Raw genomic sequence first — 18,757 nt, 5'->3', positions numbered from 1 at the left:
TCTTAGAAGAGGTGGCTAATGAGCATTGGTGCCAATTTTCCAAAATTTGTTGGATTCTGGAAAGATTCCATTAGACTGGGAAGTAGTAAATATAATCTCTCTATTCAAAAAGGGAAGGAGGCAGGAAACAGCACGGTATCATTGTGGTTAGCACAATTGCTTCATAGCTCCAGGGTCCCAGGTTCGATTCCCGGCTTGGGTCACTGTCTGTGCGGAGTCTGCACCAGGTGCTCCGGTTTCCTCCCGAAGTCCAAAGATGTGCAGGTTAGGTGGATTGGCCATACTAAATTGCCCTTAGTGTTGGGTGGGGTTGCTGAGTTATGGGGATAGGGTGGAGGTGTGGACCTTGGGTAGGGTGCTCTTTGCAAGAGCTGGTGCAGACTCGATGGGCCGAATGATCTCCTTCTGCACTGTAAATTCTATGAAACAAGAAACTATACAACTAAACAAGAAATGTCCTTGTGTTCTTTGAAGGTGTAGCATGTACTGTGACTAGAGGAGTGTCTGTCGACATAATGGGCGGGGGGGGGGGGGTCGGAGAGTCGCCCGGGGCCGGCGTCAATCCCGCCCCCGCCGTGTCCCAAATTCTCCGCCCCCCGAGATTCGGTGGGGGCGGGAATTGTGCCGAGCCGGTCGGCAGGCCTCCCGCAGCGGTCAGCGGGCCCCCCGCGGCGATTCTCCGGCTCACGATGGGCTGAAGTCCCGCCGCTGACAAGCCTCTCCCGCTGGCGTGGATGAAACCACCTTACCGGTGGGAGGAGGCGGCGTGGGTTGGCGCCGGGGTACTGGGGGCGGCGCGGGGTGATCTGACCCCGGGGGTGCCCCAACGGTGGCCATGGCCCGCAATCGGGGCCCACCGATCGGCGGGTGGGCCTCTGCCGTGGGGGCATTCTTTTTCGTCTGCCTCCGCCATGGTCTTCACAATGGCGGAGGCGGAAGAGACCCCCTCTCCTGCGCATGTGTCGGTATGACGTCAGCAGCCGCTAACGCTCCGGCGCATAAGTGGACTTATGCCAGCTGGCAAAGTCCTTTCAGCCGCGGCTGGCGTGGCGCCAAAGGCCGTTTACGCCAGCCGGCAGAGTGGGAACCACTCCGGCACAGGCCTAGCCCCTCAATGTGAGGGCTTAGCCCCTAAATGTGCAGAGACTTTCGCACCTTTGGGACGGCCCGACGCCGGAGTGGTTCACGCCACTCCAACACGCCGGGGACCCTCCGCCCCGCCGGGTAGGGGAGAACCCCGGCCAATATATTTGGATTTCCAGAACACATTTGATACGGTATCACATCAAGGCTTATTGCAAAAAAAATAATGTTTGTGGTGTAAGGGGGAACATATTAGTCTGGATCGAAGATTAGCGGGCTGGCAGAACACAGAGAATATGCAGAAGTGGGTCTTTGTCTGATGGCAGGATGTGACAAAGGGAGTCCCACAGGGTCTGTGCTGAGACCTCGACATTTTGCAATTTACATCAGTGACATAGATGAGGGGAGCAAAGGCATGGTATCTAAATTTTCAGATGACACAAAGATAGGTAGGAAAGTATGTTGTGAAGAAGGCATAGTGCAGACATAGATAGGTTGAGTGATGGACAAAAATCTGATAGATGGAGATAATGTGGGAAAATGTGATACTGTTCACTTTGTCAGGAAGCATAGAGAAGCAGAGCATTACTTAAATAGAGAATAACTGCAGAATGCTGAAGCACAGAGGGATTTAGGTGTTCGCATGCATGGGTCACAAAAAGATGAGAATTGTTTTCTTCGAGAGGGGCATGCGACTTTGGAACACTTTGTCTCAGACGGCGGGCGAACAGACTATTTCTAAGGCCGAGGTCGACAGATTATTGCTGGGCAAGGGAATCAAAGGTTGTCGGGGTAACTCAACACATGCAAATCAGCCATGATCTTATTGAACGGTGGAGCATGTTTGAGCTGTTTAATCCACTCCTGTTCTTATTTCACATGCTCATATGAAATGAGCCCCATGTTCTCTCCTCATACCAGTGTGCAACCATCCATAAGATACTTCAGGAATGTCATAAATACATGGAACTAGACTTTTTTGTCTCTGTTCATGTTAGAACAGAAGTGGGCGGGATTTTAAAATGGCAATTGGAGCCCAGTTCTGAGATTCCCACCCATATTCCTATTATGTGGGATTTTATGGCTCTGGGATAAGCAAGCCTGAACACAGCAATACTCCTTGCCTACTTCATTGTGGGGATTACCATTTTAGACCACCAGCAATTTCTAATGAGCCAGACATATATTGATTGGAGGTATGGGTCACAACATATCGGAAAAGTTAGGAACCATGATGTAGAACTTCGTCTTGAGTCAAGAACATTTTGACAGGTGAGTTGAAAAGATGCTGAAAATTGCACTTATCAAATTATAATGGTGCATGATGAGTTGAATATGTTTTAATGCTGCGATTAATAATAAGGCTTTGTTTCGAAAGGCAATTAACCATAAATTGACCAACATTGTGAAAAGTGTTCAGATGCCTTAGGGTGCTTTATCCAGTGAATAAAGTGTTCTTCTGAATTCAAAAGTATTGAGATTACGATTTTAATGTGTCGATTTCCTCATGGGATTTAATATTTTCTTTGATTGACCATCAAGTCCTCTGCTCAGCCTTTTGAAACAGTGAACAGGTAATCTTTTGTTCAAAAGCTTGTAATGGTTTTCTTCCTTATGGGAAAATGGCAGTAGCAATGTCACTGAACTAGGAGTCAGAGGGCCAAGCTAATGCTCCAGGGACATGGATTCAAATCCCCCCACGGTGGCGCAGTGATTAGCACTGTTGCCTCATGGCACTGAGGACCTGGATCGATCCCGGCCCTGCATCACTGTTCGTGTGGAGTTTGCACAGTCTCCCCGTGTTCTGCATGGGTCTCAGCCCCAGAGCCCAAAAATATGCAGAGTAGGTGGATTGGCCACACTAAATTGCCCTTTAATTGAAATAAATAAATTTTTAATTTAAAAATGAGTTCTCTGCCTGGTGAATATTGGTAGATTGGTTTTTGAGGGGGGAATAAGGTTAGGTGGGTGTTGAGGGGGTAAGAGGTGAGGGCTAAGATACCTAAAATTAATTTACAGAACTGGGCTGTTATCCCATTGAATATGAAAATGAAATGAAAATCGCTTATTGTCACGAGTAGGCTTCAAATGAAGTTACTGTGAAAAGCCCCTAGTCGCCACATTCCGGCGCCTGTTCGGGGAGGCTGTTACGGGAATCGAACCGTGCTGCTGGCTTGCCTTGGTCTGCTTTCAAAGCCAGCGATTAGCCCTGTGAGCTAAACAATAGAGGTGGGCCTTTAAAACTATCTTGGAATCCACCTGCCTCCATTCACACCTCCGGCCTGTTTCCGAAGGCAGCAGCCAAGGCAAGTTGTCCACATTACCCCACTGTGAAAATAGCATTGGCAGACACTGTCGTGCTGTTAGGAAATGGTCCGGTATCGTGCCAGGAATAGAGGTGGTTTGAAGTTATCTATATTTGTATTGCTGGATGTTAGAATTAAGATATAGATTTAAGTGGGTTTAATTTTGAGTTTCTGCATAGAGAAGGGTACAACTCTAATTAGATTTATGTAAGCAAGGGAGTTTGCATGTGTGGGGGTTTTGCTTTCAGTCCAAGCTGTGTTCCTATTGTGCTGTGAGAGGGTTTACGTTGGGAAACATGAGCTTGGAGAAAGAATGAGCTGTATTTTAATGAACTCAAAGGGCAGCTGGAGCTAGGTAGTTAGAGAGTGAACATCTCCGAGAGCTCTGATAGAAGCAGGGAAGGCATACCATGTAATAATGGACATGAAAGCAGACCCAGAGAAACTAAAGGACAATTAGTTCAAGAAACTAAAGAATGAAGAGAAATTTCCAAGAAGATTAAAGTAAAAAAGGAACGAAGAGGAACTGCAATTGGAATAGGGCACTGTTCATTGAAGTTAAGATCAGACCCGGCAGAGCTGATGAGGTTGCCTAGAGAAAAGTCAGATGTCTGAATCAATAAGAAGGTTTAGTATTCTATTTCCAGTCTTTGAACCAATTATATTCTGTTGAAGACTGAGTACCGGAGAGATTGTGTGGAAGCTGCACATGGCTAGTCAAGACAAAGGAATAATGAAAGGAGAGGTGTAACACCTGGAGGTGGATCCTTGCTAAAACCACCTGAGGAAAAACATTGTTTGTTAGAATATTCTAAAGCATGTCTTTATGAGAGTGGAGTTTGGAAACACTTACATGACAATCATCTGGGGGAAATTTGAGGAAATATCCACAGACAATCGATTGAGTGGCATTTGTCATTGGGTTTCACAGTGGGGTGATGTCTGACCACAGTTAACCTGTTAATTTACAGGGACTGTGTGTTTATTAAAAGCATTGTAGCATAAGAGATATGTTGTAACCTGTGTTATCTTTAAAATCTGTATATTTTAATGAAGATAACTGGGAGTGAAGGACTATTGTATTATAGTCAAACTTTTAAATTTCAATAATTTTTTGTTGTTGTTAATAGCTAATTGGTAGTCCTGCAACTTTGGTCCTCCATGTTTTTTAAGAAAAGTAAAAGTTACGGTGCAAAATTCTCCGTCGGCGGGATCCTCCAATCTGCCGGCAGCGCACCCATGCTTCCGGGTTTCCCGACGGCGTGAGGTGACCACAATTGGAAACCCAACTGGCCGGCTGCGGGAATGGAGAATATCGCTGCCGGCAGGGACGCGCCGGACGGGAAAACGCGGCTGGAGGACCGGAGAATCCCACCCATGGTCTTTTGAGCCAGAGTTCCATTCAAGGCCAGTACTAACAGGAACTGGGAAGGTAACAATCACAATGCGCACCTCGGGGATGAATCTCCAGGCCCTAGTCTCTGCTCTGTCTCTGCTTTTGCTGGCATGTTTAATCAGGAATTCAACATTTGTGCAATAACAGATACAAACCTTAACTACCCCACTCTGTGGCATGACAAACTGTGCATCAGCAGCTTATTTTTCTTTGCCACGCATGTTTTCAGTGTTGCAAAAATGTTGCGCAATAGACTATTAGGCATGCTGGTGAAAATAGAACATTTTCTTGTATCAAAAATTGGACTCGGTCTGTAGCAGTGATACATTGAACAGCGGGAAGCTGAAGCAAGGAGGGACTTGCTTCTTTGAGGTGGTCTCATAGCCAGTGCCAAAGTTCAAACAGATGGCACTTTGGTTGCTGCTGCACGTTTCCCATATGGCAATGCTAAAACACCTCAGACACAAATTCACAGTATAACGGTCATATTACAAACAGCAGCTACTTGGAATTTAATGCAAAGTTGGCAGTCAGAGCAATTCCTATATTTTGCTCAGATTTCACTTCTGAAGCTGTAATGCTCAGAGGAAAATTGGCAGACGGCAATGAGAGCCATTTCCAGTCACATGGCTGCATTCTGCCTCGTCATATTCAGTATTCAATCTCGCGTTTTCATTGAAAAAAAACATGCCTTTGTAAAACCATCAAGCTGTTCAATATAATTTTAAGTTTGCTACACATGGGTGTGAACATAACTTTAGATACCTTCTCGCCATGCTGTTCTATGAATTCCAGGAGGAGAACTAATTGTTTGTAAGGCCGTCAGAATTTATTTGACTTTTTTTCGAGCGCATGTAGTTTTTCTTAACGGTCGAAAGCGAAATAGAATTCTAGGTTTTCTTCTATTCTTTGAGACGCCACCATGTTTAGTGTGTTGAAAATCTGTGATGCTGGTGATCGGCATGGTTGGGGTGGCACGGTGGCACAGTGGTTGGCGCTGTTGCCTCGCAACATCAGGTTCAATTCTGACCAAGGTGACATTGTGGAGTTTACACCTTCTCCCCATATCTGCATGGGTTTCCTCCGGGTGCTCCCACAGTCCAAAGATGTTCAGATTAGGTGAATTGGCTAAATTGGACCTAGGTGGGGTTATGGGGATAGTGTGGGGTTTGGGCCAGGTGCCGTGCTCTTTCAGAGGGACGGTGCAGACTCGATGGGCCGAATGGCCTCCTTCTACAAAGTAGGGATTCTACGATCAGGGAATTATGTGGTTATAAATGTGATGTAATACCGAACACCTCATGCTTGCCAAATGATAACATTGTCACTCACCCGAGAATACAACCAGTTAATAGCTACTGACGTTCCCCACAGGGTCGTTGTTGCTGAAGTCAAAACTGATAAATTTAGAAGAACAGGTGCATGGGTGGAGAATCCATTTTGGTTTCACCACACCTTATTTCACCATCCATAACTAAAGCGCGCACGTTATAGTTCTCTGCTCTGCTGTCAGTTGTCCAATACATTTTACCTAATTCCTCGCAGGAATATTTCAGCTGAGAGTTCCGAAGTATCATTCAGTTTTCATCTCAACTGGTTCTGGTGTAGATAAAACCTTAGCGTTCTCCAGAAACCTGTGCTGTCATTAGAGCATATTTCAATCAAATCTGGCATTCCTTTTCGTCCTCCAATGCACAAGATACAGCAGTGGTAAACCTGTCTTGATCTGATTAAGCATTCAGACCGCTGGCACTCTGTGCGGACATCCATCAGCGAGGGAACCAGTCTGACATGTTTTCTCCATTTAGATGCACTTAGTATCAATAATCTAATGCAGAAATGTTTTAAGCCACTCCATAGCTCTCCATAGAAACAGTCTCACCAATTAAAACTGGTGCACGCTTTTTAAAAATTAGTTAAATTTTCAAATCCTATCAAAATGCATTGATTATTCCGTAGTGCAGAAGCATCGAGAGACTGCAGGCGACTGATGCACTGTCAATTACGCAAAGACGAGAGTAGGATGTAATCGAGGCTTTATTACACTGAGATGTGTTGCCTCCTACAGCAGCTGATGAAAGGCTGCTGTACTGGGAGCACACATATTTATACTCCGCCTACTGGGCGGAGCCAGCAGGCAGGGATCTACCCCCGTACCTGTAGTACAGGGGCCTTACCGTAAAGCACCTATATCAACATCCTATATATACAGTATATACATCAGTGGTGACTATCACATTCACCCCCTGTTAAAAAAATGAGTCCAGCGGGGTGGTGGAGAACTATATACAGAAAATTGTGTTTTAAAAATACAGTTAATATTACAAATTCAGGCGGTCCGGTGCCTTGATCTGTTGTCGAGAGCCCCATAGTGCTGATGGCAGCTCCGGCGCCGGCTTGGTCTTCGTTGACTCCGGGAGCATGTCGAAATACTCTTCATCCCCGGTTGTGGGCAAGAGGAGGACGGATTGTCCCGGAGCGGGGGCTTCAGTGGGGTGCACTGGGGGAAGGGAGGGTGGCGCAGGGTCGGGGGGGGGGGGAACCAGCTGGTGCCAGGTCCCTGAGGGAGACTGTGTCTTGGCGGCCGTCGGGTACGCTACGTAAGCGTACTGCGGGTTGGCATGAAATAGCTGTACCCTCTCAACCAACAGGTCCGCTTGTGGAGTCGAATGGGTCCTGGAGCTGCCAGCCATGACGGGAGCGAAACTCCGGAGGTGGACTTCCTAGGGAAGGCAAAGAGACATTCATGGGGGGTTTCATTAGTTGCGGTGCACAGGAGCGACCGAGTGGAGTGAAGTGCATTGGGGAGGACCTCCTGCCAGCGGAAGGCCGGGAGATTTCTGGACGGTCTTCCAGACCGTCCTATTCTCCCTCTCCACCTGCCCGTTTCACCTGGGGTTGTAGCTGGTCATCCTGCTCGAGGCAGTGCCCCTGTTGAGCAGGTACTGGCGCAGCTCGTCGCTCATGAATGAGGATCCCCGGTTGCTGTGGTCGTAGGCGGGGAAACCGAACAGAGCGAAGATGGTGTTGAGGGCTTTGATGACGGTGGCAGACGTCATGTCGGGGCATGGGACGGCAAAGGGGAATCTGGAGTATTCATCGACCACACTGTGAAAGTACGTGTTGCCGTCGGTGGAGGGGAGGGGTCCTTTGAAGTCCATGCTGAGGCGTTCAAAGGGGCGGGAGGCCTTCACCAGGCACGCACGGTCTGGCTGGTAGAAGTGCGGTTTACACTCTGCGCAGATCTGGCAGTCTCTGGTGATCGCCCTGACTTCCTCGATGGAGTAGGGCAGGTTGCGGGCCTTGAAATGGTTAAAAACGTGTGACCCCTGGGTGACAGAGGTTGTCGTGCAGGATCCGGAGTCGGTCCACTTGTGCGCTGGCACATGTACCTCGGGATAGGGTATAGGGTGGCTCATTGAGCTTACCGGGGCTATACAAAATCTCGTAGTTATAGGTGGAGAGCTTGATATGCCACCTCAAGATTTTATCGTTTTTGATCTTGCCCCGCTGTGTGTTATGAAACATGAAGGTAACCGACCGTTGGTCAGTGAGGAGCGTCAAGGGGACTCCATCTTACACCGTCGTGACTGAAGAATATATTGACCCCCGAAAGGTGGCCTGAGATATGCCTTGGGAAACCATACATTTCCTTGAGGCTTACTCTTCACTGATGTTGGCACGGAGCATAGAGAAGAACTGACACAATTAAAAGAGACTTCTGTACAATGTTGAACTGTGGCACATGAGGCAACATCTGTGAGAGGTGGGTTGGGGAATGTTTGAAACTCGATTGACCGCAAAATACTTCATCCCACCGTAGAGGTATAGATGCCTGGAGAAGTGGAATGGGAGCAAATTAATTTACGTTGTGATATATAGATCGTGAACACCCATGCAACCTTTGTGCTCCCAGTATTTCATCATCTTCCTAACCATACCATTACATCTTGGTGCATCCCTGACATCATAGTCTTGCACTTTCTTCTCCGCGATCTTTGCTTTTGACATGCTGAAAGACAGTATAAAGGTTTTAAAGGCGACAGGTAGGCAGACCAGACAAACGGCTGCCAACCCAGGAAAGATCCCCTGACCTGAGAGCCTCCAGCCCAGGCCAAGCATTCCCCCCCCCCCCCTCTCCCCCCCCACCACCACCACCCTGACCCCCACCTCCCTTGAAGCAAGCCTTTGACACTCTGGAGGTAAGTGTAGTCCAAGGTTCCAGGTTGGGGCTGCCAAGGGGTGGGTCCTGAAGGAGGAACTGGGGTGGGGGGGAACTAAGGGGCTGCCCTTTCCAGTGATTACAAGGAGTTGGAGGGGCCTTTCCAGTGATTCTAGTGGGGGGGGGGCGGGGGGCTGCAGCTTTAATCTGAGATTGGGGTGCCCTGTTCAAAGGGCGTCCCGATCCCTGAGGAGGGGCTGTCAGCGAGTTAAGACCCTCTCGGGGCTGTAAAGCCCGATCCCGTGAAAAAAGAATTCTCAGTGCTATGGAATAGCACATCAGCTTTGTTACTGGTGCCAGCAGGAAACAGTCCCTATTCCTGGCTGGTGAGATCACTTAGCCTGAAAATGGGAGAATTGCGGGTAGGATGTGAAAAGAGATGACAATGTCAAGGTGTGTATGAGAGAGTCAGTGGTGATAAGAGTGATAAGTCCCTTCTGATAAGAGTGTATGAGATCCCTATCGAATGTAACCCTGTGAATGCCTGAAGGGCTTGTGGGAGTGTGGCAGTGTAAGCTGAGAGAGGGGAGAAGGCTGACTTACACTAGTGGAACGGGGGCATATGACTTCTTGCCTTTGGGGACTGTTGCACGTTTTACTATGGGCGTAAAACGCGTTTATTGGAGTGTATTAACACGCCTCCGAGTTCGACGTGTGCTTAACACTGCTAGGCTCTGTTCTATGTAATTATTTAAGCTCTGGAGTCGCCAGCTGCCGTATAGGCAACGTCACAAGTATTCCAAGGTCAAATTCAAAGTAATAAAGACGATACACCGATTAGTCAAGTTCAAACGATCAATATTTATTATACAGTTAATAATAAATACTCATGCACACACACTAAGAGACTAAGCTACAACTAAACATAAGCAAACAGAATACTTATCTAACAGGAACAGGCAAGGTCAGAGAACGAGGCCTTCGTCCTGGTTTTGTCTGCAGCCTTCAGCAAGCGTTCTGGCACTTGGGAGTCTAGTGGGCTTGGATCGCGTAGCGAGCGTTGAACTTACGGTTTCGGCGGCTGGTGCTCAACGGCTGGAGTCAGGATACCAGGTGTCAGTCGGGGCCGGAGCACAGGTTTAACAGACCGGACAACACGAGGTCCCTATCTTTTATAGGGGTTCCGTTGTCCTTCCCTCTTCTCGGGCGGGCTCTACCTATTGGATCAATTTCTTATCGATACTGGATTAATTCCCCAATGCGAGGGGGTCTCCGTGATGGAGGGGGCGTTTCTTATGTCCTTTTGTTCGGAGGTTTCTGGTGCCTCGATGTCTGGGTCTTGATTGGAATGTGTCCATTCAGAACCAAATGTATCTATTGTGTGGGTGTTCAAGTCTGATGGCCTCATTAGCATGCAAAGCGTTTTGCCATTTGCACCTAGCTAAGGTCTCTTCACCTGAGCCCAAACTGGTTTCTGCTGCTGCAGAATGCAAACTGCTCTTTGCAGACTGCTGTTCTGGCTGAACTGTCTGTTTCTCAGCAGCCTTCCATTTTAGTTTGGCTCAGTGTCCATTTTGCGTGGCCAGCATGGCTACATTCCCTCCTTGTGATCCTCACAATCATACTATTGTGAAGGATCACCTATGTACTTTGCCTCCTTGTGTTCTGACCTCTTGCCAGTTCCTGTTCTACTCTGTTCTAAACTATGGGAAGAAGAGAAAAAAAATTTTAACTAACATTTCTACTTGGCCCTATGTCAAAGGGACATGCATTACTACAATTGGGAACCTCTACCTATCACTATTAACCTTAACCTTAACTTAAACATTTAATCACTCTAAAATCTTAACCATTCACACCATAACATAACACTTCCCAACTCGGCAGTCGAGTATGGAACAATATAATACATGGCTGAATTTTATTTACAGAGTGTTGTAATCAGTGAGGGGTTGAGGGGTTTGGTGGAATCCGAAGATGGGGGATTGCACTCTATAGATGGGTGAGGTGCTGGAACGAGAGGCTCTCCTCTTCCATTTCCTCAACCTGAGGGTCTGCACTAGGATGGTGAGGATCGCAATCACCAACAGTGATTCGATTATGTAGGACATGGAGTACCACGTCATGAATTTAGTACACCAGGTCTGAACCTCGCTGATCAGAGCTGAGCACTGGGGGTTTGCTGTACTAACATTTACGGTGGGGGTTGTGGGGGAAACGTGTCTTGTTTCCACACATATACATATGACATTAAACAGTAATAAGTGGGCTTCCATCATTTTGCTGTTCTTCTTCTTTCTCTTCCTTCTTCCTCCGGTATTGACAATCCTGGCTTCGACCTCTGTCTCGTCCTTTGAAACCTTTGGGATCAAGCACAGTATCTGTCAATACACAGTTTAAGACCTTTACTTGTTAGTGCATCTGTCTTTCAAAACCCAATTGACCCTTTAAAATGACTGGCTAAGTCACACCCTGTGACTCCCCTCATTTTTTTTTTTCAAAAAGCGAATTTAAAGACCAGCATACACCTAACAATCCTTCCTTCTGCGAGCCGTCTCGCAGGCTTTGCTGATTTACCATCCGAATGTTTCCGGATGTAAATAGCATGTGGGATGGCGGCCGAAGGGCTACCTAACCTAAAATGAAAACGAATTTGGAAAGAAACATCCGAATGAGTTGCGTATGGGCCGCTACGGGTACGAGTTGGATGGGATCCCCGGGTAGGGCGTGCTGTGCCATACCCGAGCTTGGCTGACCAAGGGTTGGTTCTCAGACAGGGCGGGTCCTCAGTGCCGTTTGTCCACTGCCTGAGTAACCTGGAAAAACGGGTACGAATGTGTTTACCATGACTTGCAGCCTCTATTTCGCCGAATAGAGGGGCACCTAAAAAACCAAGGGAGCCAAGATGCTCCAACTGAGGACATCACTGAAGTTCTCAGAGATATCTGCGGACAAGCTATTTGGCGTGTGGCCTTACAACTTTGGAAAGGATCTCCAATCAAACCGAAGTTCTCAAAAGTTTCGGCAGACAAGCTAACGTGTATGTGAGGTGGTCACAATCTTTTCAGCTGAAAAGAAGATGTCCATCCTCCAACTGAAACATTGTACAATCCTGAGACAAACAAACATAAAACGAAGACAAACATACGTGCAGGTTCCATCAGAAAGGACATCGTTTCCCTCAAACGATTCCTATCTTACATCATCTGGACACCTCACTTTGATTCTGCCTCTGTGAACAGGGTCACAAAGGGGTTGCCGTGTCGGGAGTCAGACACCGTGTCGTCCTGCTCTCCCGGATCCCACACCCTTGTGTGGATCAGGCATGCTATTTTGGAGTTGTGTGACCGGGGGTCACTCTCGTCATTGCGGACAAGTCTGTAGGAATTGTCCCTGTGCCATTGTGTAGCGTCGAGTGTGTTGTCGGGGTAGTCGGGGTCGGGTGGTGGTTCTGGGTTTTTAAGGTAAGTGACTTCCATGGGGTCACTGGAGTCGGGGTCGTAGGTGGTGCAGTGTGGGCTGTATGGCTGTGTGGTGTCGCTGTCTTCAGAGTCAGTGTCTGTCCTACTGTCTCTGCTGTGGCAGCTTGTGGGCGTGTCGGGGCGTGGTCTGTAGTGGTCTGTGGGCGGAGTCGTGGGCGAGTCCGTTGATGTACTGGTCTGTGAGGGGGATGGTGGAAAAGTGTCTCTGGTGGGCGGGGTGAAGTGTTCTGCTGCGTCTAGCAGGACATGGTGGGCATGGTTGGCCTGTGTTCCATATGCCTTTAACTGGTTTATATGGAACCACGCGGTCTTCCCATTAGGATACTTTATCCTGTAAACGGAGGGGCTAATTTTGTCCGAAATTGAGTAGGGGCCGGAATATTTTGGAGCCAAAAAACTGCTGGGGTTATAAACAGATAACATTACCTGTTGCCCAACCTGGAATTCTGTGGTGTGTACGGTCTTATTGAAACAGGCAGTCCGTTGCTGTCGGCGTTTCCCTAGCTGGACTGCGGCTGCGAGCTGTGCAGACCTCACAGTCTCAACTAGATCTTTAACTGCCTTTTCATGTGTGAGGGCCGTCACTTCGGGGCTTGTCATGTCCAGTCCTAAAAGGAATTCTGTACCTTTCATAGGGCGTCCGGTCATGAGTGTGTGTGGTGTGTATCCTGTCGATGTGGAGACAGTGTTCCTTATGAACATAAGTGCAAAGGGGAGCACTGAATCCCATGTGGAATTGTTCTCTTGAACCATTTTCCTAAGGGTAGTTTTTAGGGTCCGATTCATGCGCTCCACAATCCCGCTGGACTGTGGATGATACGCAATGTGGAAGTTCTGTTTGATTCCGAATATTGTCAGGACGTTCCTCATGACCCGTCCTGTAAAGTGAGATCCCTGGTCCGAATCGATACTTCGGGGTAAACCCCATCTCGTGAAGATGTGGTGGGTCAGGATCTTTGCAGCTGTCTTTGCTGTATTTGTTCGTGAGGGAAATGCCTCTACCCACTTGGTAAAGGTATCTATCACCACCAGAACGTATTTATAGCCATTCCGACAAGGGGGCAATGGACCTATAAAGTCGATCTGGAGGTTTGTCCAAGGGCCGTTAACTGGGCGAGTATGCCGAAGTTGTGCTTTCTTAGAATACCTCTCCGGGTTATTCTGAGCACAAATCAGGCAATTCTCTATGTAGTGCGTTACATCATTCCTGAGATCAGGCCACCAACAGAGTTGCCTGAGGTGCCTCGTTGTTGCATCAATTCCCTGATGCCCGTGTCCGTCATGGAACAAGGCAATCATCTGATTCCTGTCCTGCTGTGGGACCACATAAAGTCGGTCCTTAATGATCACACCCTCATGTGTGGTCAGTGCGTGTTTAAAGTGCTCGTAAGCAGGCACAAAGTTTCCCTTGAAAACCTCCCTGAGGTCTCCGTCCTGTTTTTGTGCTGCCACGAGATCTTTAATATCAGTCTGTGAGACTTGGACTGCGCTCACAGGGGCGCTAGCTGGTGCGCTAGCTGGGGGGGTCCATAAGTGTCCTCTCCTGGAACCTGCCTTAGCCAACGCGTCGGCTTTTACATTCCCAGGTGGTGATGACCTATGGTGACTTCTTACTTTTATTATGCCGAAGGTCCTGTCCTTCGCTTTCGCTAAAATATGCTGGAGTAGAGGGGCTGATGGAAGGGGTTTTCCGTCTGCGGAGACAAAACCTCGTGTCCTCCACAGGGGCAGAAAATCGGTTAAACTGTTACAGACATATAAGCTGTCTGAATATATGTCTGCTGGGCTGGGGAAAGAATCGGGGTGGTCCACTATGTACGCTATGGCTGCTAGCTCTGCTGCCTGCGCGCCTAAGTGACCTGGTAACTTAAGAGCGATTTCTTCGAGAGCGCGCCCCTGCGCGTCCTCTACATAGATGCCGCATCCTGTGATACGCTCACCATTTAAAACTGTGGAGGAACCGTCTACATAAATCCTCAAGGGTCCACACGTGTCTGTGGGCTGGGGGCTTTGTTTTGGGTTCCCTATCTTCCTGGGGGGTGTTTTGGCTAAAAAGGGTCCTGTGTTATGCAGGGGAGCTACAATTTCACAGTCATGGGGCTGTCCGGGGTATTGGAGGTTGTCTGCTAAGTATGTGTGGGTGCGTGTCCGTTTTACTGTAATGTCCCGTCCTTGTAAAAGTAGGGTCCACCTAGCTGCCCTAATCTGGCTAACTGAACCGTCCTTCAGTCGACCGTCTAGTAGTAGCTGTGTGGGTGTGTGTTCGGTCAGAATAGTAATGGGGTTGAGTCCGGTGATGTATGAGAAATACTGCACTGCCCAGAAGACAGCAAGGAGGTGCCTCTCACAGGCTGAAAATCCTTGTTCTACTGGGTCTAACAGTCGGGAGGCATAAGCCACTGGTCTTAGCTGCTCGTGCCGTTCTTGAAGCAACACGGCCGAGAGGGTTAGATCGGTGCTCGCTACCTCGATTGCGTACGGTGAAAGTTGGTCGGGGACTAGCAGCGCGGGTGCTGCACTAAGGGCTCGTTTCAACTCTTCCACAGCGCCTGTATGCTGCGGAAGCCATTCCCAGGGGGCTCCTTTCTTAAGGAGGTCTGAAAGTGGGGCGGCTTTTGTCGCGAATCCGTCGATGTGGTTCCGACAATAGCCAACCAGTCCTAAAAACGACCGGAGGGCTGAAACATTCTGGGGAAGGGGCAATTTGACGATCGAATCAATTCTTTTGAATTCGATCTCGCGTTTGCCGTGCGTGATGACTGATCCCAAATACATCACTTTACTTTCCAATATTTGGGCCTTGTTCGGGTTAACTTTACAGCCAATTTCAGTTAAGAGTTCCAGGAGTTCGGCCAGAAGCGAAATGTGCTCTGCCTTTGTGTCTGTCTGCAGTAGTAGGTCGTCTACATACTGTACCAGACATTCGGGTCGGGAAAATTTTTCTAATCCACTTGCCAGCTGTCGGTGGAAAATGGAGGGTGAATTGTGGAATCCTTGTGGGAGGCATGTCCACGTGTACTGCTGTGTTTTAAAAGTGAATGCGAATTTGTATTGGCACGCTTTTGCCAATGGTATTGACCAGAATCCATTACTGATGTCCAATACCGTGAAGTACTTGGCGTTGAGACCCTGCTTGAGCATGGTCTCGGGACTAGTAGCTACCGTTGGGGCTACTGCGGGGGTTACTTTGTTGAGTTCCCGATAATCGATGGTCAGACGCCATGATCCATCGGGCTTCCTCACTGGCCAAATAGGGGCATTGTTGGTGGAGGCTACCGTTCTCAGTACACCTTGGTCCAACAAGCTGCCTATAACCTTTTCTATTTCCACCTCTGCCTCGAGGGGAAATCTATACTGCTTTTGCGGTCGGGGGTCCTGTCCGGTAACATGAACTTGTCCAGTCATTCTGCCACAGTCATGACGGTGACTTGCAAATGCTGTCCTGTGTTTGTTTAGTAGGGCCTTAATTTGTCGGTCGGTGTGGAGTGTAGTCAGGTCGAATGAGTACTCTCCCACTGCGCTAATCCGATTAGCGTAGTCTCCTACTGTGAGGGTGGCTGGGGCTCTGTCTGATCTCGCCATTCGCCAGACACACTGGTTCACTGGGTCGAACGACAAGCTATGAGCGTTCATGAAATCTATCCCCAGGATGTGCTCTGCTGTCCGGGGAAGATTTACTAGAACTACGGGGTGTCTTGTGCTAATGTTCCCTAGCTGGATCGCTACGGGTGCTGTGATATGTCCCTGCTGCGAGTGTCCGGTGAACCCGCTAAGTGTGATGGTGGAGGTGGTCGGCCACGTGTCTGCGTGTGCCGTGGTTGTGGAGTTAATGGTGGTGCGGGATCCTCCTGTGTCCCACAATAACTCTATGGGCTTCCCTTTGACTTTTGCCGTGACTACGGGCCTCCCTGATGAGTCCCATAGTGTGTCACAGACCCAAGTGGGGGAGCCCGAACACCGTCAGTTCGTCTCGTCCACATTGGTGGGTCCTGACTGTACTGCTACATTGTGGATTGGTTTTGCTTTGTTGCGGTTCAGAGTGCCTGTCTGCTGGCCTCTCTGAGATCGCTGGGGTGCATTACACTCTTTTGCCCAATGCCCTAACTGTCCACAGTTATAGCATTCCTGTCCTTTCTGTTGAGGGCTGCTCTTGCCTTCATTTACCCATGCGGGCTTCTGGTGCTCTCTGACTGCTTGGATATCTGCAGCAGCCTGAGCCTCCTCTGGGGATCTAACCTTTGCTTTTGCCTGAAGCGATTGCTCCCAAGCGCGGGACAATCTTTTGAGGACCCATTTCTCGTTATGGGCCTCTTCTGAGGGGTCGTAATTATTGCAAGCGCTCTGTCCTGCTTCTGTTGCGTGTGAGATAATTGTGCGCGTCCACTTAACCATGTTTTCGCGGGTTAAATGCGCTCTATCTAGCTGTCCGAAAACTGCGCTGAAGTGAATCCACAGCCTTCCTGCGAATGCTGTGGGGTGTTCGGATCTCTTCTGCCTGCACTTATTCAAGCCTTCTACGGGGTCACCTCTATTGTACCCGATGGCATCTAAAATAGCAGTGTGCATCTCCTCTAGGCTGCCTCCTGCCACGTTTTGTGGGTCGGGGAGGGCTGCCACTACACTCTGGTCTAAGCTCAGCACGGTGAGCTTAACCTGCTCTCTCTCATCCAGGCCGTACATGGTAGCCTGCTGTTTTACTTTCGCAAAGAACTGGTGGGGGTCTGCGGTGGGGAGGAACGGAGTGATCTTTTCACAAGCGTCCCTTAGCTGGGTTACTGTTAAAGGGGTGGTGTAAGTTATGTCTGGGGCGCCTTCTGATTCGGCTTTCCTCTGTGTGGTTACGGGATTCATGGGTGCGGTTATGATCTGAGCTGTGGGGGGTTGGGGTGCCTGTCGTTTCTGCTGAGCTGCGGGCGCACATGTTCCCTGAACATAACGCTGCGCTGTCTCGCTTAATTCCTGCCAATCTGGGGCGTTTTCCCCATCTAACTGAGCTCCAAAGGTGCTTTGGAAGCCATTCTGCACCGAAAGCAGAGATTGCAGTTCCGCAATCTGTTTTCTGCATTTCGCGTGGTCAACTGTGCTTTGTCTTTGTTCGGTTGTTGCAGCATGGAGTGCTCTCAAAGCTGCTTTGAGATCGGAGCATTGCCTCTGCAATGCCTCCACCTGCTTTTCCGATTCCTGTCTTATCAGAACGGCACGTTGCACGTCCTGATAGGCTTTCTCATACTGGGTCTGGGAACTGCTCAGATGAGCTAGACAAGACTGGTGAGCCCTCTTGGCATCATCCACCTCTCTACCCTTCTCTGCCAACTTCCCTTTTAATTCCAGGTTTTCTTTCTCGATGTCCCTGACATCGACCTTACTCATTCGGTTCCTTTCCTCTAAATCTGCCCGGAGCGTCCTGATAACCTCCTCTGCGCCTCGCAACTGTGCCAAGCAGGACACAATCGCCATCGGCTTGCGTGCTTTACCTAAACTCTTTTTGTGTATCTGAGAGAGGTTCTCCCACCAAGTATGACCTATACTCCCGGGACCTGTCTCCTCATTTGCACAAAACTCTTTCCAAAGGGGCCATCCCTTTCTTTGTAAATATTTGCGGAGTTCCAGCTCCCACGTGGGACACTGGCCTACTCTGCTACTGCTGCTGGTCGCTGCGACCACAAACTTTGCTGGATCCATCAGACGTTCCATTGCCTGCATGGCCATTTCCTCTGACTCTCTTTTTATAATTTGGAACAGGGGGTTGCTGGGGTGGTGTTTCGTGAAAAGGGTACGGCTTACGCTATTTTCCGATTACAAAACTACCGAAAGTTTGTCGCAACAAAAAGCTTTCAGTTTTACCTTACAGCCCTGTTAGTACGCATGCACTAAAACACACTTCCGAATTTCGCTTATTATTTTGAACACCTTGAATACTCGTGATCTCTTTCTTTCTCTGCAATTTGGAGTTCCAATTCAAATTTCAGGGTCCTGGACACTGTGGTGTTTCCACTTACAACAGGGTCCCGGCGGATGTCGCCACTAAATGTTGCACGTTTTACTATGGGCGTAAAACGCGTTTATTGGAGTGTATTAACACGCCTCCGAGTTCGACGTGTGCTTAACACTGCTAGGCTCTGTTCTATGTAATTATTTAAGCTCTGGAGTCGCCAGCTGCCGTATAGGCAACGTCACAAGTATTCCAAGGTCAAATTCAAAGTAATAAAGACGATACACCGATTAGTCAAGTTCAAACGATCAATATTTATTATACAGTTAATAATAAATACTCATGCACACACACTAAGAGACTAAGCTACAACTAAACATAAGCAAACAGAATACT

Source organism: Scyliorhinus canicula, chromosome 21 (assembly GCF_902713615.1).
Source record: "Scyliorhinus canicula chromosome 21, sScyCan1.1, whole genome shotgun sequence".
Taxonomy (NCBI): domain Eukaryota; kingdom Metazoa; phylum Chordata; class Chondrichthyes; order Carcharhiniformes; family Scyliorhinidae; genus Scyliorhinus; species Scyliorhinus canicula.
Note: the sequence above shows the minus strand (reverse complement) of the source record.